Source organism: Microcebus murinus, chromosome 7 (assembly GCF_040939455.1).
Source record: "Microcebus murinus isolate Inina chromosome 7, M.murinus_Inina_mat1.0, whole genome shotgun sequence".
NCBI lineage: Eukaryota > Metazoa > Chordata > Mammalia > Primates > Cheirogaleidae > Microcebus > Microcebus murinus.
In genome coordinates this window covers 20,950,998-20,975,484 of record NC_134110.1, presented here as the reverse complement: position 1 = coordinate 20,975,484, position 24,487 = coordinate 20,950,998, and the positions used below count along the sequence as shown (strand labels likewise).

Genomic DNA, 24,487 nt, shown 5'->3' with positions numbered 1-24,487 from the left:
AAATATATCTTCAGGACTCTGCTTTCAATTCTTTTCAGTATATATCCAGAAATAGAATTGCTGGATCTTATGGGAATTCTACTTTTAATTTTTTGAGGAACCACAAATCTATCTTCCCTAGAGGCTGCACCATTTTGCATTCTTATGACCAGTGCCCAAGGATTTCAATTTCACCAATCCCCCAACATTTGTTGTATTTTTTTAAAGCTAAAAATTCCTAAATTTTTTGTTTCTGGTACCACTACCACAATTTACTGGGCAATATACATGATGTAACAAAAAGAAAAAGAAAAAGCTACAACAGATAAAAGACCTCAGGAATGTACATCTTATTGACACTATGTTGCATTAATCAATAGCTGCACTTTTTTGCAAACTGTGGATATGACAGTCCTGAACAAGAAGGGTTTCCTGTTTAAGCTGCAGTAACTTTCCTGACTATGGATCATCATTCCTTCTGTGGAAGATTTTTACAGTTCCTCTAATGCATTTGGAATGATTGTCTCAAAGTAACCTGCAGCTTTCCTGACAACTCCTCGCTCTCTCTTTTGCTAAGAATTGTAGACATTTTCTGCTGTTTTTAGACTTTTCTGCTACCATATCTACCACTTCAACCACCAGATCCATAACCACCACCATATGGACTGCCCGAGCTTCTTCCATAAAAACTGTCCCCTTTCATGGGTCCATAATTTGATTGCTGTTGTCCACTATAATTTACCAAATCATTATAGTTCCCACCACCATCATAGTTACCTCAAATTTCCTCCTTCATTATAACCATCATATCCTCCTCCACCACTGCCATATCCACCACCTTAGTTTCCATATTCTGGTCCACCACCATAGCCTCCTCTACTACTATAACCAGGACCACCACCATAGTTGCCACCATCACCTCCAAATTCACTGTATCCACCAATACCTTCTCCATAACTATCTCTGCTGCCACCACCTCCACCTCCATAGCCTTCTCTTCCACCAAAGTTTCCACCATGGCCAAAATTACCTCTAAAGTTTCCTCCACGACCCATAAAATTGCCAGATCCACCTCCCCAACTTCTTTGCGATCCAGCAGAGTGCATCTCTTGTTTAGAAAGGGCCTTTTCCACTTCATAATTATGCCCATTATTAGTATGGTATTTCTGAACAACAATTGTATAAACTGTGTCATGATCATCAAAAGTTACAAAAGCAAATCCTCTCTTTTTTCCACTCTGCCTGTCTTCCATAATTTCTTCTATGGTTTCAATCTTGCCATACTTTTCAAAGTAGTCTCTCAAATTATATTCTTATGTATCTTCTTTAATACCACCAACAAAAATTTTCTTCACAGTTAGATGGGCACCAGGCTTTACAGAATCCTCTCTAGAAACAGCTCTCTTTGGTTCCACAACACGCCCATCAACCTTGTGTGGTTGAGCACACATTGCTGCATCCACTCTTCCTCAACACAAGAGTAAGTCACAAGACCAAAGCCCCTAGAACATTTTGTTTGGGGGTGTCTCATTACCACACAATCTGTGAGTGTGCCCCATTTCTCAAAACGTTCTCTTATAGTTTCAAAGCTCAGAGCACCAATACAGTTTTCTCAACTGCTCTGGTTCCTTTGGATCATGGCCCTCTATTTTGAGGACTCACCTCTTCCACTCAAGTTCAATATATATTCTTTTTTTTTTTTTATAATAGTTACCCTAATGGTTGTGAAATTATATTACCAAACCAAGCTGGGGTCTACTCACCTGGTGCAGCAAAACCAGACACTGAAGCTGAGAGCTGCAGTGGGAGTAAAAGTCATTTTTATTGCATGGCACTATACAATAAGAATGGGAAGCTAAAGCTTAAGACCCAAACTCTTCAATGGCTTACAAACAAGGATTTATAAAGGTAGGCATATATTTCAGAGAAGGTGAAGTTACAGGCAAACTTGTAAAACAGTACATGGAGGATATACATTAGCCCAGCCCCAAAAGGTAGGGTATCCTAAAGAAGGTGTTTACAGGTCAGAGGTGGATTTACAGATTCTTGGATTAGGGGAAGGAATGTTAAGATGGCTGTGACTAGGTCACTAAGGGAGAAATTTAGAACAAAGGATAGCAGTCAGAGTTCAATTCCTTAATTCCCTCTTATCTGCACTTTCTGTCCAGTGGGGGTTTCTGAAAAATAACTTAAGAACATAAGAGGACATCTTTTAGCTTCTATAGGGAACCAAAACAACTTGTGACTCTGGCTTACCGGCAGAGCCATTGTTACTACCATCTTCCTGCTCATTAAGTTGCCCATTCGTTTTTTGAAGGTAGCAAGGTGCCCAGAACTTCCTGTGAGGAACTCAAGATTTTCCTTTATTTTCATGTTTGGGTGGCCTGGTAGGCCTCTAAGAGGAGTTCTTGCTCTGTCAGTGGTATGTAATTATGGGTTTTATCTGCATTTCCTTAATGATTCATGGTGTGGAACATCTTTCCATGTGCTTTTTGGCCATTTGTTTATCTTCTTTGGAGAAATTTCTATTCAAGCCATTTGCCCGTTTTTTAATCAGGTTGTATTTTTGTTGTTGAGTTGTAGGAGTTCTTCATATATTATTGATATTAAATTATTATCAGATGTATGATTTGCAAATATTTTCTTTCTTTTTGTATTTGCCTTTTCAGTCTATTGATTACATCCTTTGATGCACAGAAGGTTTTAATTTTAATGTACTCTGATTTTTTTTTTTTTTTTTTTTTGAGACAGGGTCTCACTCTGTTGCCTGGGCTAGAGTGCCGTGGCATCAGCCTAGCTGAAACTAGGTGAAACAGCAACCTCAGACTCCTGGGCTCAAGCGATCCTCCTGCCTCGGTCTACCAGAGTGCTAGAATTATAGGCGTGATCCATCACACCTGGCCAACGTACTCCAATTTATGTATTTTTATTTTAGTTGCCTGTGTTTTGGGGGATTTATCCAAGAAACTGTTGCCAAATCTGATGTCATTTATTTTTGATATCGTCAAAGATATTCCCCTTGATGAAACTCTAGCTAGGCTCCTCTGAGCCTCTTCTGGACTAGGCTTTAAACTTAGCCTGTCAAAACTAGACTCACACCACAATATTTCATCTATTGCTCCTCTTTCTACATTTAAAGATTTAATCAAACAGTAACTCAGTTTTTGATAGCTCAAGGCCACAACCCTAAGAAGAATTAAATCTGTCTTTACCACTCTAAGTAGAGTCTGGCTTTGTTCATCTTTGCCACACCACTGTCTTGTGTGTGTGTGTGTTTATTTGGGGGGGTACCACATGGATCTTGTATTTTACTTTTAACATTTTGGAATTTCAGTAATAATCATATAATTGATTCTTTGATTTTGGAGGCCTCCACAAGCTATGGGCCAAAGCTTGAGGCCATCCCCATATACAAGTAAATCTTAGAGTTGTATCATCACCTATGGCCAGGACAAGAGTGAGATGTCAAGGTAGCTTTAAGGGTGGTGTTCAAAGAATGTACTGCTATAAGGACAGAGGAATGAAACTAGAAGGTTAAGAGTAAGGGAGAGTAATAGTAAGGGACTAAACATTTAAACTGTCAGATTCAAAGCAGGTTGTAGTGGTGTGCACCTATAATCCCAGCTACTTGGGAGGCCAAGGTGGGAGGATCCCTTCATGCCAGGAGTTTAAGACCAGACTGGGTAACATGGTGAGACCCCTGGACCTAAATAAATATCAGATTCCTTGCCAAGAACATGCTGTTGACAGTGTATTTTCACATTAAGAAATAAGACTGGTGGAGTCTGGCTGTCTGGGCTGATTTCCCAGTTCTGCCATTTTCTATATGGCTTTGGGAAAGTTTCTTAAACTTTCTCTTTCAGATTTCTAATCTGTAAGATAGTAATGAGATAATAATGAGAATAATATGATATTTTGATGTTTATAGATGATAATCTATGTACATATTAAAACTACAGTTAATATATACAGTTATGTATCACTTAATAACATAGAGCTATGTTCTGAGAAATGTGTTATTAGGTGATTTCATTGTGTTGTGCAAGCATCATTGAGTGCACTTACACAAACCTATATTGTATAGCCTATTACACACCTAAGCTATATTGTATATCCTATTGCTCCTAGCCTACAAACCTGCACAGCATGTTACTATGGTGAATACAGTAAGCAATTGTAACACAATGATAAATATATATGTACCTAAACATATGTAAACATAGAAAAGTAAAAATGCAGTATTAGTATCTTGAGGGACCACTGTCGTATATTGACCAAAAGGTTGTTAAGCAATGCATGGCTTTACCAGTATCTGTATTATCTAGCATGGATGTAGAAACTCTCCCTGAATGCCCTCACTGTAGGGCCATCCAGCCCAAGAGTTGGGGATCAGCTTTGGGATTGTCTCCTGGAAGGAACACCTTGAACCATGGCTTCTTGACAGTGGCTTCTCTACATGGGCAGTCACAAATCAAATTCCCAATGTCCATCTGTCCATGTGACTATTCAAATTGCCTTCCCCTCTACCATTCAGAATCAAGAAGTAATGGCTAGATAAATTAAAGATGGATAAAAGAGGCACATCATTTGTTCTGTGTGCCTCTTTTTTCACTGCACTGCTGCTCATTTACCTAGGAAAAAATCTTCCCTTAGAACATAAGAACGCCAAGTATTTACTGAGCACAAATACATTCAAGGTATCATTATTAACATATTTAAGTTCAGCAAGCCTCTATGAGGTAGTTGTTGTTGTTATTGCCATGTGACATTTAATAAAATAAGCTGTTTAATTACTGGCAGGCATTCTAAGATCACTAATAAGATCATTAACAAATGATATTAATAGAACCAGGAAAACCTCACAAATAACTCTGCAGGATTCTGTTACAAGATTCTTAACACTGGCTACATTTCACACTTGTATGAAAGTTGAAAATTATTTGGAATGTGACATTGCCTTATGGCTGTGGTAGCCCAGAATGCTCCCCAGATGGAGTAGAGGAGAGTTTGATAGCCATTGCACATTGGTTTGCTCAATATATATATATATATATATATATATATATATATATATATATACTTCATCAAAGACATTCTCCATGTCCAGGGGCAAGAATGTGAGTGAGAAATCATGCCAGCTACCATGCATACGATATTGCTATATGCCAAAATTATACCACTAAAACATGTATCCCAGAACTTCAGGTGCAGTGCAGGAGAAAAATGACAAGGACTCAAGGAGATGATATTTTAATAAATGTGGCCTTCAACCTTTCCATCATACTTCTGACCACAAAAAGACAGAGGCCTTTACATGACAAAGCCATCTGCAACAATCCCAAGGGCAAACCATTTGATGAAGGAAGTGGTGTGTATAAGTAGGTTGAGCCATGCTGCATACATGCTGCCTTACATTTCCTATGATTTCTTGTTACATGTGATAGATAAACTTACTTTATTATGAAATAATGTAGAGCTTCTAGGTAAAATAGCATAAGAAAATTATCATCAAAAGAAAGAAAAACAAGTGAGACATATCTCCTACATTTTCCCCCAGAAATTTTCTATTTTTCTTTAATTTGGGGAATCATCTTACCTTTGACCTTCACTATATAAATGCTATACTCTATGTAGCTACCATGAAGTATAAGGGGGCTATTTATATGCATTGAAATTAAAATTAATGGTGTTAGACTTTTATACAATACTAGAGTGAAGATAACAAGTATATTTTTGACCAAGATCTGGCCTTGAAATCCTCTATATATAGTACTGATGCTCAGACCCCTGACTATAATCTTACCAAACACTCATCTATTAATACAGAGTAAAAGTATCCATAATGTGTTAATGCTCTTGGTGTATCTGTTGCTAACATCTCATAAATCTTTAACGTATATTATGAATCTTCTCCTAAATTTTGAACAAATACCTACCCACCAGCATAATTTCATAGACCACTAGATTAAAGATATCATTACTTACATGGTAGATAGAGGCTATTGAATCTCAAGAGACTCACCCTGTGGGAATGCATAATTCACAAAGTAATGTGGTTCTCTCAACACAATCATGTGGCATTAGGGCCCTCCGTACTGCAGGCCCCAAATAAATCTTAGTTTGAACTATTTCTACCTTTGACTTGCTTTTGTGTTCCTTGGCAGTTTCAGTTGAGGAAATCTCTGTTCAACCTAAATTGAGGAGTCCCATCTTCACTAGCAAGAACACTCAGCTAACTATTCACATATAAATTATAGCAGAGAAATGTCAAAAGTTCACGTTTAAACAATATTCATAAATGGATCCACTAAATGATAGGAAGGTAAGTAAATTATTAAATCAATCAACATGATAACTGGAAAAAGTCACAACATGAACAATCTTTTTAAAAATATTATGCTAGATGATAAAATAAATTACATGAAAGGTTACAATTCTATTGATATAAGCCAGTGTTACAAAATATCTGCTGTCTCTAGCACATGTATACATATTTGCTTAGTGACATTTTTTATTTCACTGAAAATAATTTTAGTGAACACTCATTAAAAAATAAGAAAATAAGAAGACCCCATATAGCAAAAGCAATCTTAAGCAAAAAGAACAAATTGGAAGGCATCAATTTACCAGACTTCTAGCTGTACTACAAGGCTATAGTAATTAAAACAGCCTGGGACTGGCACAAGAACAGAGACATAGACCAATGGAACAGAACTGAGAATCCAGATATAAGACCATTATCACATAGCCATCTAATCTTCAACAGAGCAGACAAAAACATACACCGGGGAAAAGAATCCTTATTCAATAAATGGTGCTGGGAAAATTGGATAGCTACATGTAGAAGACTGAAACAGGATCTGCACCTCTCACCTTTCACAAAAATCAATTCACGGTGGACAAAAGACTTAAACCTAAGGCATGAAACTGTAAGAATACTAGAAGGAAATGTTGGAAAAAGTCTTACAGACATTGACCTAGGGAAAGAATGTATGAAGAAGACCCAAAAGGCGATCACAGCAACAACAAAAATAAATGGGACCTGATCAAATTAAAAAGCTTCTGCACAACCAAGGAAAATATCAGAAAAGCAAACAGACAACCTACAAAATGGGAGGAAAATATTTACATGCTACCCATCTGATAAAGGGCTGCTAACTAGAATCTAAATAAAACTCAGGAAAATCAGCAAGAAAAAAATCAAACAACCCCATTACAAAGTAGGCAAAAGACAGAAGACAGACTAATGGCCAATTAACATATGAAAAAATGCTCAAAATCTCTAATTAGGGAAATGCAAATCAAAACCACAATGAGATATCACTTAATTCCAGTGAGAATAGATTTTTTTAAAAAGTCCCAAAACAACAAATGTTGGCATGGATGTGGAGAGATAGGAACAGTCAAACACTGCTGGTGGGACTGCAAGCTAGTACACTTTGGAAAGTATATGGCAATACCTCAAAGAGCTAAAAGTAGAATTACCATTTGATCCAGCAATCCCATACTTGGTATCTACCCAATAGAAAATACATTCTGTAAAAAAGACATCTGCACTAGAATGTTTATAGTAGCATAATTCACAACTGTAGAAATGTGGAAACAACCCAAGTGACCATCAATACATGAGTGTATTAATAAAATGTCATATATGTATACCATGGAGTTCTACTCAACCAAAAAAAAAAAAAATGGTGATCTAGCACCTATTGTATTGCCTTGGATAGAACTGAAACCCATTCTACTAAGAGAAGTCTCACAAGAATGTAAAAACAAGCACCACTATATTGATATTAACTAATCAACACTTAAGTGTACATATTGTAGTAATATTCCCTTTACTCTTAACCCTGGGCACCAAGGCTCATTGACTTTCATTTGCCACTTTAACAAGAGTCACTCCTACTCCGGAGCTACATGTGGCTTACTCATGCATGGCCTGGCATTGTGTCCTATTTTTTCCTTTGCTGTTATGAGGAAGTGCAGTGAGTCTGTTTTGTCTCATGAAATGAATTGTGATCTTGGAGGGGTGAGAATGTTTCTTAAATTAAGTATCTGTTATTCTGTTCTCAGAAGTGAGATATATTTTCCAGTTTAGCTATAGCTCTCATTCCAAGTCCTTAGATTCCAGGAGCTGGTTTTCTCACTGAAACTATGAATGTGGTGTGGAGAGTGTACCCCGTTTTTACAGACAATAAAAGCAAGAGCCTTGACTTTGTGAATGTCCATTGTAGTGCACTCTGTAATCCCATGGCTTTGTAGGTCTTATAGTCACTGTTCTTGGAAAGAAAAAAGAATCTGGTGCTGCCCAGTAGAGTGCTATGGTTGTAGTATGGGAATCTCTGTTACTCTGTCTTTTTTAATGCAGTAATTGGCATGCTTGTTCTAAAATTTATATGGAAAACTATGAGATGCATAAGAGCCAAAAGAAACTTGAAAAAAAAGAACCAAGTTGGATTACTGTAGTTTAGAACTTAGTATGAAGTGATAGTAATTAAGACATTGTGGTACTGGTATAAGGATAGCCATAGAGATCAAGGGAGTGAAAATGAGTGTCCAAAAATTAACCCTTGCATTTATGGTCAACTTATTTTTTGAGGTTGCCATGGCAATTCACTTAGGAAATTTTTTTCCAAAAGATGTTGGAGGGACAAGTGAATATCCACATGCAAGTTGGACTCTTCCTTCATACCATAATCATAGTTTCTCAAAATGGATCAAAGACCTAATTTTAAAAGCTAAAACTTTAAAACCTGTAGAAAAGAACAGAAAATTAATGTCCTGAGGCTAAATATGGTTTCTAAAACAAAATACCAAATAAAAAAGTGACAAAAAATAAATTAATTAATTACCATTAGAACTAAAAAACTTTGTAATTCAAGATATACTCTCAAAAAGTTAAAAAGAATTCCTAAAAAAGGGAGAAAATGTTGGAAAGTTATATAAGTGATAAGAACCTATCATTTAGAATTTATAAAATATTTTATAGTTCAAAACAAAAAAAGGACAGATATCTTAATTAAAAATAAATTGTGTGGCCGGGCGCTGTGGCTCACGCCTGTAATCCTAGCTCTTGGGAGGCCGAGGCGGGCGGATTGCTCAAGGTCAGGAGTTCAAAACCAGCCTGAGCAAGAGCGAGACCCCGTCTCTACTATAAATAGAAAGAAATTAATTGGCCAACTGATATATATATAAAAAATTAGCCGGGCATGGTGGCGCATGCCTGTAGTCCCAGCTACTCGGGAGGCTGAGGCAGAAGGATCACTCAAGCCCAGGAGTTTGAGGTTGCTGTGAGCTAGGCTGACGCCACGGCACTCACTCTAGCCTGGACAACAAAGCGAGACTCTGTCTCAAAAAAAAAAAAAAAATAAATAAATAAATAAATAAATTGTGTAAATATGTATTTCTCCAAATAATTTATATGCAGGCCCAATAAACATTTGCAAAGGTGAGCAACACCATTCATTCTTAAGTAAATGCAAATTTAAGCCACTTTGAGACAATACATAAAATTAAAGGCATATTTTAAAGTGAAGGAAGTGAGCTTGAAAAGATTAGAGTGAGTAGTTCCATTTGTATAACACTCTGGAAAGGCTAGAACAATAAAGAAAGTAATAAATTCAAGGGTTACTAGGGACTTGTGAAGGAGGACAGTTGAATAGGTGAAGTATATGGAGTTTCTTTAGAGCAATGAAAGTATTCTGTATGATACTGTAATCGTGGCTACATCATATTGTTTTCGAAACTCTAAAGGACTTTATTACTCAAAGAGAGTACCTAATGTGTAGAAATTAAAAACATTATTTATAGATTGGGTAATCCCATGGAGGAACACAGACAAAATAATATAAATGTATAGCAATGTACAAAGTAACCTCATTGAAGGGAGTAGGGGAAAGAGGAACTGACCTAAGTAACTTGGGGAAAAAAGTAGAGATTCCAAATGTGAAGACCAAAGGAGTTGTCCATGAGCACTGTGCTTCATTTAATTTTTTTTTTTCTTTCATTTTTTGGAAATGGGGTTTTGCTCTGTTATCCAGGCTGGAGAGTAGTGGCACAATCACAGTTCACTGCAGCCTGGAACTCCTGGGCTCTGGAGATCCTCCCGAGTAGCTGGGACTAAAGGCACACACCACCATACCTGGCTAATTGGGTTTTTTTTGTTGTTGTTGTTTTAAGAAGGAGTCTGGCTATGTTGCTCAGGCTGCTCTTGGATTCCTGGGCTCACAGATTCTCCCACCTCAGCCTCTTGAGTTGCTGGTATTACAGGTGTGAGACACTGTATCCAGCTAGCTGGTACTTTAGTTAGTAAAGTTATTTCTCTTCTGGGTATGGATTAAAAATTCTAAAGCTACTGTAAATGTATTTTAGAACTCAATCATAAATTAAATGAGGCCAATTTCTCACTTTTTTTATATATATACTAGGGTTCATGCTCCTATGAGATAATTTTCTCACTGTTAGAGTGGGAAGTTATGTATAAGTATGGGAATGAGTGGATTGACTTATGTGGTACTGGATTAGACTTTGGTGGTTCTGGAGACATTAGTAGAAATTCATGTTTAAGTTTATCAAGTTACACATTAATATGAACATATGAGGAAATATTTATGTATGTGTTAGTATACACATATTCATTTCTTTGCTGTGACAGTTGACAAGGCCTCAAAGAAACAGATAACCTAGTAGTAATGAGTACACCTGGTGCCCAGATCTTCATTTCTAATTTTATATGCCAATAACAGAAACTATGACTCCTTGAAGAAATTGTGGATACTAGCATTGGGCACATTTGATATTATGAAATATATATTTAGTCTACTTCTCATTTCCTGGACATATAACTCCTAAAATCTTGGACTTTCCAAAATGTTATCTCTTTGTATGTTAATATGGACTGATAGCTTCTGGATGGAGCTGGTCACTGGAAAGACAATGTCATGATTAGAATGTTGAGATTTCAGCCTCAATGTCTCTCTCTCTTGATGGCTTTGATGAAGCATTCTGCCATGTGGGAGAAGCTTATAGGAGAGAGAAATGAATGGAACCTCTGGTCTATAGCCAGTATGGGAATGAGAACTTGGAATCTACAATATAATTTAAAAATGATCTAAGTCTCCTTTCAAATAACACTATATCTGTTCACAATAAGAAAACAATACTCACTTTAACTGCAGCCACTTGTATTATTGCTATCATTAATTTACTTACATATGACAATCCAAGCACACACACACATATATATACACACATAGAAACCACTCATAAAATATATAAACAAGAGCAGATTATCAAATAAATAGTTGCTATTTTTTTTTTTTTTTTTGAGACAGAGTCTCGCTTTGTTATCCAGGCTAGAGTGAGTGCCGTGGCGTCAGCCTAGCTCACAGCAACCTCAAACTCCTGGGCTCAAGCAATCCTCCTGCCTCAGCCTCCCACGTAGCTGGGACTACAGGTATGTGCCACCATGCCCGGCTAATTTTTTTATATATATATCAGTTGGCCAATTAATTTCTTTCTATTTATAGTAGAGACGGGGTCTCGCTCTTGCTCAGGCTGGTTTTGAACTCCTGACCTTTGAGCAATCCGCCCGCCTCGGCCTCCCAAGAGCTAGGATTACAGGCGTGAGCCACAGCGCCCGGCCAATAGTTGCTATTTTTGTTTTCAAGAAATTGTGATCTGTTAGATTAACTAAGAAAATAAAAAATAAGTTTTTCTTCCATACTGTAACCTATAAAAAGTAAAAAAAAAAGAATAGAACTGTTATGCTAAGAAAGAAGACAAAATAGAATCATATAAAATTTTTCATTATAACCAAAAAAAAGGAAGAAAATGAATGGAAGACAAAAGCAGGAACAAAGAACAAGGGCAACAAATGGAAAACAGTAACAAGTATGGTAGCTATCAATCGAATGATATCAATAATCATTTTGAATATCAATAGTCCTGTCATGGAAAGCTCAGCATTTGTCCTTGAGGCTGCATCAGAAGAATGAGAAGAAGTCATTTGAGGGACAGGAAAGAGAAGTTTATTATTTAACATTTTGCCAGCAAAGGGGGATAATTCTAGACTTCTGTCTCAAAATCTAAAATTCTCATCCATAAGTAGAATTATAGAGCATTTAAAGGGAGGTCACTAAAATTCAGGTAGTTGCTGTGTTCAACTACATTTGATGATTCTGATTTGTCTCATCTCTGGGGAATACAATCTCTTGACATCTGCCCAGACCTTTGCCTGGAGAGTTCCACTCTAGGCATATCCTGTAGCACCAAGAATAAAGGACATTCTGTTGCCCCTCCCAAACAGTGGCCTGAGGCAGTGATGCAGATTTTTAGTTCTCAAAAAAGGTGGAGGATATTTTTAAAAGGCAAGGTGGGGTACGGGGGAGGAATGGCACGGGCAAAATATGTAACCCTAACAATATTTGTACCCCCATAATATGATAAAATAAAAGGAAAAGAAAAGACAGAATTTTTTTTTTTTGCTGTTTTTTTCAGGCCATTTCCTCTGTTACAGTCCAAATATACCAATTAAAAGACACAGATTGTTAGATTAAATAAAAGAAAACCAAGATCTTACCATATATTCTCTACAGGAAATTCATTTTATAAGAATGGAAAAACAAGCATCACATGTACTCACCATCAAATTGGTATTTACTGATCAACACTTAAATGCACATATAGTAATGACATTCATTGGATGTTGGGAGGATGGGAGGGAGGTGGAAGGGAAGGGTATATACATACCTGATGAGTATGGTGTGCACCATCTGGAGGACGAACATGCTTGAAGCTCCGACTCCGGTGAGGCAAATACAATATATGTAATCTAAACATTTGTACCCCCATAATATGCTCAAATAAAAAATTAAAAAAATCTAAATGAGATATCACCTCACACCTGTTACAATGGCTATTATAAAAAAGAGAAAAGAAAACAAGTGTTGTAGTGGATGTTGATAAAAGGGAATCCTTGCACTCTGTTGATTGCAATGTAAATTAGTACAGAATAGCAATTATGAAAAACAGTATAGAGGTTCTTCAAAAAATTAAAAATATAACTACCATAAGATTCATCTATCCCAATACTGGGAATATATCCAGAGGAAATGAAATCAGTATGTTGCAGAGCTATCTGCACTTTCATGTTTATTCTAGCATTATTTACAATAGCCAAGATAAGGAATCAACCTGTCTGTGCATTGAAAGATAAAGAGAATGTGACATATATACACAATGAAATACTATTCAGTATTAAAAAATGGAGAAATCCTGTCATTTTTAACAACATGAATGAATCTGGAGGATATTATGTTAAGTGAAGTAAGTCAGGCATAAGAAGACAAGTACCACATGATCTTACTTGTGAAATGTAAAAGAGTTCATTTCATACAACTAGAGAGCAGAATGTTAGTTGCAGGGTCTGGAGTAGTTTGGGGAGGTGTCATTTAAATGTTTGTTGATGGATACAAATTTAAGTCAAATAGGAGGAATAAGTTCAAGAGTTCTATTGTACAACCTGGTCACTATAGTAAATAATATATGCTATTATTAAGAAATCCTAAATGAGTGAACATAAAATGTTCCCACCACAGAAATGATAAATATGTGAGGTAATGTGTATATTAGCTAGCTAGATTTATTCATTCCACAAGGCATATGATTCTTCAAACATCATATTGGACACAGTAAATATTAACACATCCAATTTTATCTGTCAATTAAAGAAAATAAAGATACAAATAAGTTAAAATTAAATGGATGGAACAAAATATACCATGCTAACACTAATCAAAAAGCAGGGGTAGCTATATTAATTTCTGAAAGAGCAAACTATAAAGCCAGGAAAATTATTAGGGGCAATGAAGGGTGGTATATAATAATAATGGGGTTGATTTTCCAAGAAGATATAATAATCCTAACATTTATGTACATAGCAACATACCATCAAACTATGTGAGTCAGGAATTGCAAACTACAAGGAGAAATAGACAAATCCACTATTATAGCTGGTGACTTCAACACTCCTCTGTCAGAAATAAATATACAGCAAGAAGAAAATCAGTAAGAACACAGTTGAACTCAGAAGCACCATCAATTAACTGGATATAATTGACCACTGCATCAAACAATGGAAAGAATGTGCATTCTTCTCAATACCACATGGACCACTGACAAAGGTAGAACATAAATTTGAAAGAATTAAAAATCATACAATGTACCCCCTCAGAACAAAACAGAATTATATACTAGAAATCAATAAAAGAAAAATAACTGCTAAAGTGTGAAATACATACACTTTGACATGGGTCAAAGAAGAAATCTCAAGATAAATTTATAAAATATTTTGAGCTAAATTTAAATGAAATACATCTTATCAAAATTTGTGGGACAGAGAGAAGTGACGATGACATGGTAGCTGCCACTGCAGCCGCCGTGGGATAATAAGCCAGGATCTGCCATACCTATTGATTAACTATGGAAGATTATACCAAAACAGAGAAAAATTGGAGAAGGTACCTATGGAGTTGTGTATAAGGGTAGACACAAAACTACAAGCCAAGTGGTAGCCATGAAGAAGAGGAAGGGGTCCTAGTACTGCAATTGGGGAAGTTTCTCATTTAAAAGAACTTCATCACCCAAATATAGTCAGTCTTCAAGATGTGCTTATGTAGGATTCCAGGTTATATCTCATCTTTGAATTTATTTCTATGGACCTCAAGAAATATTTGGATTCTATCCCTCCTGGTCAGTTCATAGATTCTTCACTTGTTAAGAGTTACTTATACCAAATCCTATAGGGGATTGTGTTTTGTCACTCTAGAAGAGTTCTCCACAGAGATTTAAAACCTCAAAATCTATTGATTGATGACAAAAGAACAATTAAACTGGCTGATTTTGGCCTTGCCAGAGCTTTTAGAATACCTATTAGAGTACATATACTTGAGGTAGTAACACTCAGGTACAGATCCCCAGAAGTATTACTGGGGTCAGCTCATTACTCCACTCCAGTTGACATTTGGAGTATAGGCACCATAGCTGCAGAAATAGAAACTAAGAAACCACTTTTCCATGGGGATTCAGAAATAAATCAACTCTTCAGGATTTTCAGAGCTTTGAGCACACCCAATAATGAAGTGTGTGGCCAGACATGGAATCTTTACAGAACTATAAGAATACATTTCCCAAGTGGAAACCAGGAAGCCTGGCATCCCATGTCAAAAACTTGGATGAAAATGGCTTATATTTGCTCTCAAAAATGTTAGCCTATGATCCTGCCAAATGAATTTCTGGCAAGATAGCACTGAACCATCCATATTTTAATGATTTGGACAATCAGATTAAGAAGATGTAGCTTTTTGACAAAAAGTTTTCACATTATATCGAGAACATATAGTTGTATTTTTTACTATTAACTGTTTGTTTTTGTCTTATATATTTTTCTTTTCTTTGTTGTAAAACTTAAGCTGTACTTCATCTTCTAATTTCATAAGTATAACTTAAAAATGTAAATATTCTATACGAATTTAAGTATAATCTGTATATGTATATAAATCTCACTGTGACAACTATTTGTTACTATAATAAAACTATAAATCTAATATTGATGTCAGTAAAAAAATTGTGGGACAAAAAAAGGGAAACTTTGAGGGACATTATAGCATTGAGTGTATATATTGGAAAAGAAGAAATCTAAAAGTTAATCATCTTTCCACCTTAGGAACATTGAAAGGAAAGAAGAATAAACTAAACCCAAAGTAAGCAGAAGAAAAGTTATAATATTGTAAAGAGAGTAAAAACAAAGTAAAATATAAGGCAACTTGAATTTCCAAATGAATATTGATAGCTTGATAGTTTCTAGAACATAGAACTATCCAAAGGTAACTAGGAAAATACAACACCCTAAACCGAACCTTTGCTTATGGACATGCCAAGGTGACTTCCCCCTGAAATTATGAGATGCTAATCATCAGGGATGATCAACCAAAGGCATACAAACCAGGGCAATTTCATTCCATTACAAAGTTGACAAATAATTTAGCTATGAGTAATCTACCAATAAATACATTTGGTTAGGTATTTACTAGGTATACAAGGAAATGGTACATGTAGTAGAAATAATGATGTCAAAATACCTGTTACAGTCTGAGAGATATGAGAAAATCATGAAGATTATATGAGAATATCAAAGAACATGTAATATGACAGGCAGACCCAGATAGGTGAATATGTGTATGTCCAAGGTGAAAAGTCCCATAAAGGGTATGCACTACCTATCACTGCCCACCACCACCAACTCTGCAGCCCCCAGCCTGCCTTGCTTATGTAGCTAACCTAGTGTAACCTTCTCAGTAGCTGGGGGCACCCCTCATCCACAGTTTCCTATTAGGAAGCTCTCAGCCTCTGATGTTTTGCTGCCCAGTGGCTGTTAGCTGACTGGTGTGAATTTTCTGATTCATGTATCCCACCTACACGTGAAAAAGGGCTGAGGGGACAGGAACTTTTCATCCTTTCTCCACCCCATCTCCTCCTCAGCAATAATCCTTCCTGGTAATGGTAATTGTCATCCACAGTGGACAGGGACCATCCTCACTTGTTCTGACTGCCTTCCTGACAGGAAGAACTCATGGAATGTGGGTAATACTTCAAGAAACAAGATACAGACATTTCAAATCCCTCCACACTGAAGGCATCCCTCTGGGAGCCACCCGTGTTCCCTTCCTGAACTGCCCTCTCTTACCTGCCCAAGTCCCACCAGGGTCTGACCTTCCTGCTCCTGCCAGCCTCACACATTTCTGATCCCAGTGATCCTCCACATACAATGGCCTCTTCTTATGCCCTGGCCTGTGTCATGAACACGTTTTTTTCTCTTCTCTTTCCCCTCCTGTTTGCCGGAGTCTCTGTTCCTCACTCTCCAGAATCTACTCAACATTCTTCCTCCTAGAGCTCCTTCTTGTCCATCCCATTCCAAGTCTGATGCCTGGCCTCTCAGTTCCCAAGGGAAGCTCTTTCATCTGCAGTTTGGGTTTCCATTAAGTTTCTAAATCCTCACTAGACTGAAATATCAGAGAACATAAAAACTTTATCTATGTTGTTCCTCTGTGAGCCCCACACATGTAATGGACAAAGAGAAATATGAAAGATTCTATTTTAACTGAACTTCACAAATGTGTTCACGAATTAACACATTTCTCAAGTTCCTCACCTATATTCTTGCCACCTTCCTAGTATACTCCATTTTTTTTCAAACCTAAGAGGGTTGTATTTGAAGATGAATATGTTTCTTTTTTCCCCTTCTGTTCTCAGAACAGGATATGAGCCATGACTCCTCTCAGCCTCTTCTCCAGCCCCCCATTCTCAACCCATAGTGCAGACCTTTGAATGGACCATGCTGTCCCTGCCTCATCGGCACCTCCATTGTCCTGGACAGTATCATCCTTTTTGATCTAGGAAATTTATTTTGTTCTTCAAGGTTCAGTACATTCATATAGTTCTCTTGACAAATATTTCCAAATGTATATTAATTACCATATTTCACTAGTTTTATACATTTATTTTGTTTCCTCCAAATTTTATTACAATCACTTTTAGCCTGTTGGAAACTATGACATAGTTTATACTGTCCATGGATGGACTAGTCCTGAAATCTTTTGCTATCTCCTGCTGATAAAATCACTTGCATCAAAACATGCACAATGGTGTCAATATAAAAGGCAGAAATCACACAGATAATGGTGCAGCCTCTTTTATTAACAAATATTTCACTGTGTTAAGTCTTCATGTCACAGGGTGTGATATGAAGATATCCATGATTTTGGATTATAATCTGGTTTACAACTACCATAATCAGAATTTCAGTGTATTTATGAATTCATTTGTAAATTAATTCCAATATTGCTTTCATTTTTATGTGGATAAAACTCAAGATTTTATAATTCTAATATGATTTTTTCAATATGTACAAAACAGGCTGCTATGTGTATAGTCATATACAACATAAAGATGTTTGCATCAATGATGGGCTGCATATACAATGGTAGTCCCATAAGATTATAATGGAGCTGAAAAATTCCTAACACCTTGTGATGTTATACTCATTTTGATGTCATAGCACAATTACTTTATTTTTTTTTTATAAATTTAGTGTAGCCTAAGTAAACAGTGTTTATAAAGTCTACATAGTATACAGTAATGTCCTAGGCCTTCACATTCACTCACCACTCACTCACTGTCTCACCAAGAATAACTTCTAGTCATGCAAATTTCACTCATGGTAAGTGCCCTATACAAGTGTACCATTTTTTAAACTATATTTTTACTGTACCTTTTCTATGTTTAGATACACAAATACTTAACCATTGTGTTACAACTGCCAACAGCATTCAGTGCAGTAACATATTGTACAGATTTGTAGACTAGGAGCAATAGATCATACCATATAGCATAGGTATGTAGTACTATAGCATTTAGATTGTGTAAGTATACTCTATGATGTTTGTGCAAAGACAAAATCGCCTAAGGACACATTACTTAGAACACATTTCCTAGCCTAAAGCAACACATAGCTCTATTTTAATTGACAGAGATATGATCTTTTAATTTGTTACATCTTAAATATTTGATTCATTAACATACAATGACTGACACACACTGAGGCTGTTACAAACATTGTGCGCAGACCAATTATGACTTTCCCTTTTGTGTTACAAATTCCAGTTCAATTGTCTATCTTTCCATTTGAGTTTCACTCATATTTTTCCTTAATATTGCCACATAGAAGAAAATAGCCAGGAATAACAGTAGTTTTTGAGCAATTGCAGAAGGTATGAATCAATATGTTGTGGAAAACCCAATAGTGTTTTGGGCGTGACTTAACAAATATAAAAACAAAAAAAAATGGACAAATTATGTAAACATTGATTTGCAAGACACTGCATATCAAACAATGAAGGACAATATACCTGAGAGAGATGAAACAATGATATGAACCATACTATTGCCTCAAGTTAACTGGTGCAAGAGAGTTTCCTACTATAGTGTGGCGAGGGATTTTAGAGATTTCTTGTTTTGAGAAGATGAAATCGTCAATCTGTGAGAACAATTTGGCCCAATTTAATGAAGCCATTTGCCAATTCAAGTGTTAAAAATGGGAAAGAGTTATCATTCATGGTCTCATGGTCCCAAAATTGCCTTGTGCTCACATTTTCTACAAAGACATAGGTCTACATGAACTACAGTAGCAGTCCAGGAGGAAAAGTCAAAGACACATGGAGAAGCCATTTGAGTACATTTGACCTTCAATCCTTTCATCTTATTCATGACTGAATAAGCATAGAGGCCTTTACATAGCACAGCCATTTCGCAACAAGTCCAAGGAAGAATGGCAACTGATAGAGATGAAGGAAATGTGTATAAGTAAGTTGAACTCCCCCACCTGGACCCAAACCTGCATCTTCTAGGACTTCTTGTTATATGTGGTTGATACACTTATTACATTTTATCACAAAGATGTTCCCTGACATATGATGGTTTGACTTAAGATTTTTTTACTTTATGACTGGATGAAAATGATACATATTCAGTAGAAACTGTATGTGGAGTACCCATACAACCATTCTGTGTTTTTTTTTTTAACTTTCAGTACAATATTCAATGTATGAGATATTCAACACTTTATAATAAAATAGGCTTTGTATTTGATGGTTTTGCCTCAATATAAGTGTTCTGAGCATATTTAAGGTAAGGGGGTTAAGCTATGATTTACAGTGAATTACTTGTATTCAATGAATTTTTGACTTAACAATATTTCTAACTTACAACAGGTTTATCAGGAGGTAACCCTATCATACATCAAAGAATATCTGTAATTTAGCTCCCATTTATAAGAGCCGTACAAAATTCTAATTAAAACAAGGAGAACCTATTAAGTCTTAGCTCCTCCATTTGTTTTCAACAAAACCTCCTGTTTCCTTCAAATTTGGGGATCAACGTGCCCTTATTTTTCACTAAATAAATACAAGTCTACATAGTGTGCACAGAGTATTCAAATGTCCTCAGTATGTAGGTAAATTAAAGTTAATGGTGTCAGATAATAACACAATAAAATAATAAAGATGAGGGGCATTTTCTTTTTTGAAATTGGGATTTAGCCTTAAAACTTTCTGCATACAGTACTGAATCTCAGAATCTCTGACTGCAGCATTACCTAACAAACAAATGTCCATCAATTTAGAATAAAAATATCCACAAAATATCAATGCTCTTTATCTTTTGGTATTTCATATCCCATAAATCTCAAATAGATACCCCCAGAACAGTTTTTAGACCATGAGATTGAAGATTTTATGACTTGTATAGCAGACACTTGTTACTGAGTCTCAGAGCTCCACCTCGTAAAAATGCTTCCTTCACTAAAGAATGTGTTCTTTTCAATACAATCATGTTGGCATTTGTACAATTGACATTGCAGGCCCTAAATAAATACTAGTCTACTTTTCTGGAGCCCTGAATTGTTTATTTAAGAGAAAATCCTTGTTTAATCCAGGTTGAGAAAACCCATCTTCACTAGCCAGGCCTCTCAGCCATCTATTCATACATGAACTGCTTCAAGTAGTGACAAAAGTTTAGCTTAAATCAATGGGCATTAATTCAGCAGCAATATAACAAAGGTGGAAAAAATTTTGACTTAAGATAATAAAAATTAACATCTAGGCTCTGCGTGGTGGCTTAGACCTATAATCCTAGCACTCAGGGAGACCAAGGCAGGAGGATAGCTCAAGGTCAGGAGTTTGAAACCAGCCTGAGCAAGAGTGAGACCCTGTCTCTACTAAAATTAGAAAGAAAATAGTTGGCCAACTAAAAATACATAGAAAAAATTAGCCAGGCATGGTGGCACATGCCTGTAGTCCCAGCTACTCAGGAGGCTGAGGCAGTAGGTTGGCTTGAGCCCAGGAGTTTGAGGTTGCTGAGAGCTAGGCTGACGCCATGGCACTCACTGTAGCCTAGGCAACAGAGTGAGACTCTCAAAAAAAAAAAAAAAGTAACATCTAAAAAACTCACAAGCATGAAAATCTTTTAAAAATATTTCATTAACTGGAAATACAAAGTAAATAAAGATTTCAATTCCTTTTCTACAAGACCTTTTTATAAAAATATATGCTGTTTGGAGACATATGACAATATTTTCTGAGTGGAATTTTTATTTCAATGAAAACCAAAAAGAAATGTTAGGAATAACTTATTAAAGGGTAAGAAAAGAATACATATCTATATTACTGATTATTTATGAAAGTCACATCATGCAGACATTTACAAATACAAAGAAAAAAATAAAAGATGCTAGCCAATGTCCGTAGCTTTTGAGTAAGGAAAAAATCAAACATCAGGACATTCATACTTGCATAGCCGTGAAGTGGCTGTCTCTGTATTGAGAATGAAAGTGTCAGTGTTTCTTTTACATAATTAATGCCTTAGTGCCTTTCACAATTAAAACAAACTAAACCACATAAGCAATCACTGCTCTTTTTACACATGCAATTCTGAGCAAATTTGTCTTGTTGCTCTCAGAAGTCTCCGTCCCTCTCTTTTTCAACTAGAGGTATTTCCAAGGAAAGGTCTGGAAAACATTATAATAGAATGTGTAATGTCTCTTTCCAATCAAACTGATATTTCCTTTCAGTTAGTAAAGAATAATGATTGAAAAGATGAAAATAATTGAAAATTATTTGGAGAAGTGATCAGGAATTCATTTTTAACACATTGACTGCCACACTAGAAAAAAACAATTTTTCCCTGTTTTAATAAAACAAAATGATCCTTCCTAATTTGTCACTTTTATTGTTTTCTGTGTGTCAGTTATATGCAATGCAATGCAATCCACATTTTTAGAATTAAATTTCAATATTAATTGCAATAATAAGAACATCAACAAATAAGGTTTTTATGAATCAACTGCAGGGTTTTGCTTCAGGAGGCCCAGGGCTCAAAGCTAGCCTGAGTTAAATATAACTCACACGGTAGTCAATGTGTTAAACACAGGAATGAAAGGCATTAATACACAATACAAAAATATGCAGCTGATTTTAGATGCTGTTTCTGTGAGATAAAAGAAAATTGCATACAAGTGTGAAGGACATTTGCAGTGGGAAACAGAAACAAACAACCAAACAAGACCAAGTATTACCAGAGATGTCTGAAGCTGTAAAGGGTCCTTGATCAGCAAGCAGAATGGCTGTGGAGAAAAGTCTTTCTCATACAAAACAGCTGCATTCTTCAAACAACCCCTGAGGGGCCTTAGGGAGCAGCTGTCCCTGCCAATGCAGACCCCACAGAGGTAGGTCAGAGCCCAGCTGCATTGGCCTCAGCCCCGCCCTTGGTGGTTGTGATCTGCAGGAGGAGGACCGCATTCATTAAACATCTGCGCTTGCGCAGAAGCCACCCTGGGACGTCTGTACAAGTTCTTGTGTCTATTGGCTTTTGCTGGGGGAGTAGAAAATTCTCTAGGCTTCAAAAATGAGGGAATGATAATGAGGAGTCTAGACACGCAATAAAATTCACCAAGAAAGTACTAAACAAATAAAGTGGGGAGTAATGTTGGAGGGATTGCTTGAGCTTCATGAGGACTTTAGAGACATATGTGTCAACGGTAATACTCTAAAGTTCTGAACTTTCCTCTTTATTCAAGGCAGTGTTGGGAATAATGGTGTAGATGCAAGGAATGCAGGTTTTCACTCTTCAAGTTCTCCATTATGGAGCATCACAGTGGAAAGATAAAGGGTTACAGACGTAAAATTTTTGTGTTAAGTCTCTTAGTTATTAGACAATGTGATATTTGGACAAAGATAAAGAAAGGAACTAATGGAATTAATAAAGGAGCACCGGGTGTTGTGGTTTGTGCCTGTATTCCCACCTACCCAGAAAGCTGAGGCAGGAGTATTGTTTGAGCCCAGGAGTTCAAGGCTGTAGGGGGCAATGATCTTGCCTGTAAATAGCCACTGCTCTCCAGCCTGGGCTGCACAGGAAATTCCTGTCTCTAAAACAAAACAAAAAACAAAAAAACATAAAGGAAAGCTCCAAAACAGGCATATGCATATGAAAGTAAATAATTTGTAAGTGAAATTAGTGGAGGGGATGGCTTTTTCAATCAATGTATTATAATAGGAAGTTGAATATCCATCCAGGAAAATCAAATCTACCTTGAACCTCACATTACACACAAAATCAATTGCACATGGATTATAGACCCAAATGTAAATACAGTTTAATACAGTATTTATAACTTTAGGAAAACAACTTCATGAACCATGTGTTGGGCTAAGATATCTTAAATTAGATCTATAATATATTTACCATATAATAAAAAAGATATTTTAATATAGTTGATGAGAGAAAGGACTTAGAGACAGACTGAATCTAGCTCAAGGTTCTTCTATTTCTTTCTTGTAGGGCTTCAGTCAACATTTAGAAGAGGAACATAGGAGTGCTAATAGTATCTACCTGTTTACATATTCTCAGGATTGAATGAAATAATGACACATAATGCTTGTAGACTAATAGTCTCATACTAACCACAAAGTCAGTATGTCCTAATACTGACAATGTTTTCTAACTAATTGAAGGATATATCCTTTGCATCAATTGTTAAATGTATTATCAACTTATGTCACAATGAAGTAATAGTACTACTGTCAAACTATAACACAATGTGTTTTATGACTTAGAATATTTACCTCACAATTATTGATAACAATTCTTCTCAACTTGTATAAGTGTGAATGTTTGTCTTATATCAAGTATCTAATTCAATGAGATGAAAATATAAGTAAAATTCATTAGCATAGATGTGTTAAATTTCTCTTATTCAGACCAATCTCTTCTGAACTATTTTTCAACTGATCCTGTCCATGATTTTCCCCTCATTATCATCATCTGTGTTAATCAGGTTTGGTGATGCTGCATTTCTTGTGAGATTCCCATGCTACTCTCTCTGAGATTATCTTCCCAACCTAATGACAGCTCCTCTGCAAGATTTGATATAATTATATTAAGAGTAGATATAAATGAAAGGTTTTTAGACTTAGTTTATGTGTGTGCATGTGAGAAGAATCACATAAAAACTGAATTCTGTCCAATAGTTTTTGAGGGTATCAATTTTTAGATAGTTCTCTATTGGAAAGTCGTGAAAACGTGCACTTTAGCATTAATAGAATGCACTACTTTTTCTCTGCACTGTCCATTTCTCATTGGGGCATCTCATCTGTTGTTTCTAGTTTGTTATTGATAAAACCTGTTGAAATATAGTTCCATATAAATTGACCAGCTTCATTTACCTTCTACCTAGTTATTACACACATTAAATACTACAGTACTATTGTAAGTTGTGGCATATATGTTGTGAATCCTAATAATCTTATGTTGCTTCAGTATCATTTTAAATCAGGTTTAACTTGATCATACCAGAAGCAGAATTTAGTAGCCCTTGACACAGTTTCTAGTCCTCTGACAC

The 24,487-nt window shown here is 36.1% G+C and overlaps 1 protein-coding gene and 2 pseudogenes across 1 annotated transcript in view; 1 reads left to right on the top strand and 2 right to left on the bottom strand.

Annotated features, from left to right (window-relative positions):
• The window catches only part of SNURF (SNRPN upstream open reading frame), a 141,391-nt gene extending 119,033 nt beyond the window's left edge, over positions 1-22,358 (bottom strand). Inside the window, exon 1 of the mRNA XM_076004831.1 lies at positions 22,166-22,358. The gene's annotated coding sequence lies outside the window, so the exon portion shown is untranslated. The remainder of the gene's footprint in view (positions 1-22,165) is intronic.
• Positions 512-4,978, bottom strand: LOC105868779 (heterogeneous nuclear ribonucleoprotein A3 pseudogene; annotated as a pseudogene).
• Positions 14,461-15,337, top strand: LOC105868830 (cyclin-dependent kinase 1 pseudogene; annotated as a pseudogene).
• Positions 22,359-24,487: the final 2,129 nt, after the last annotated feature.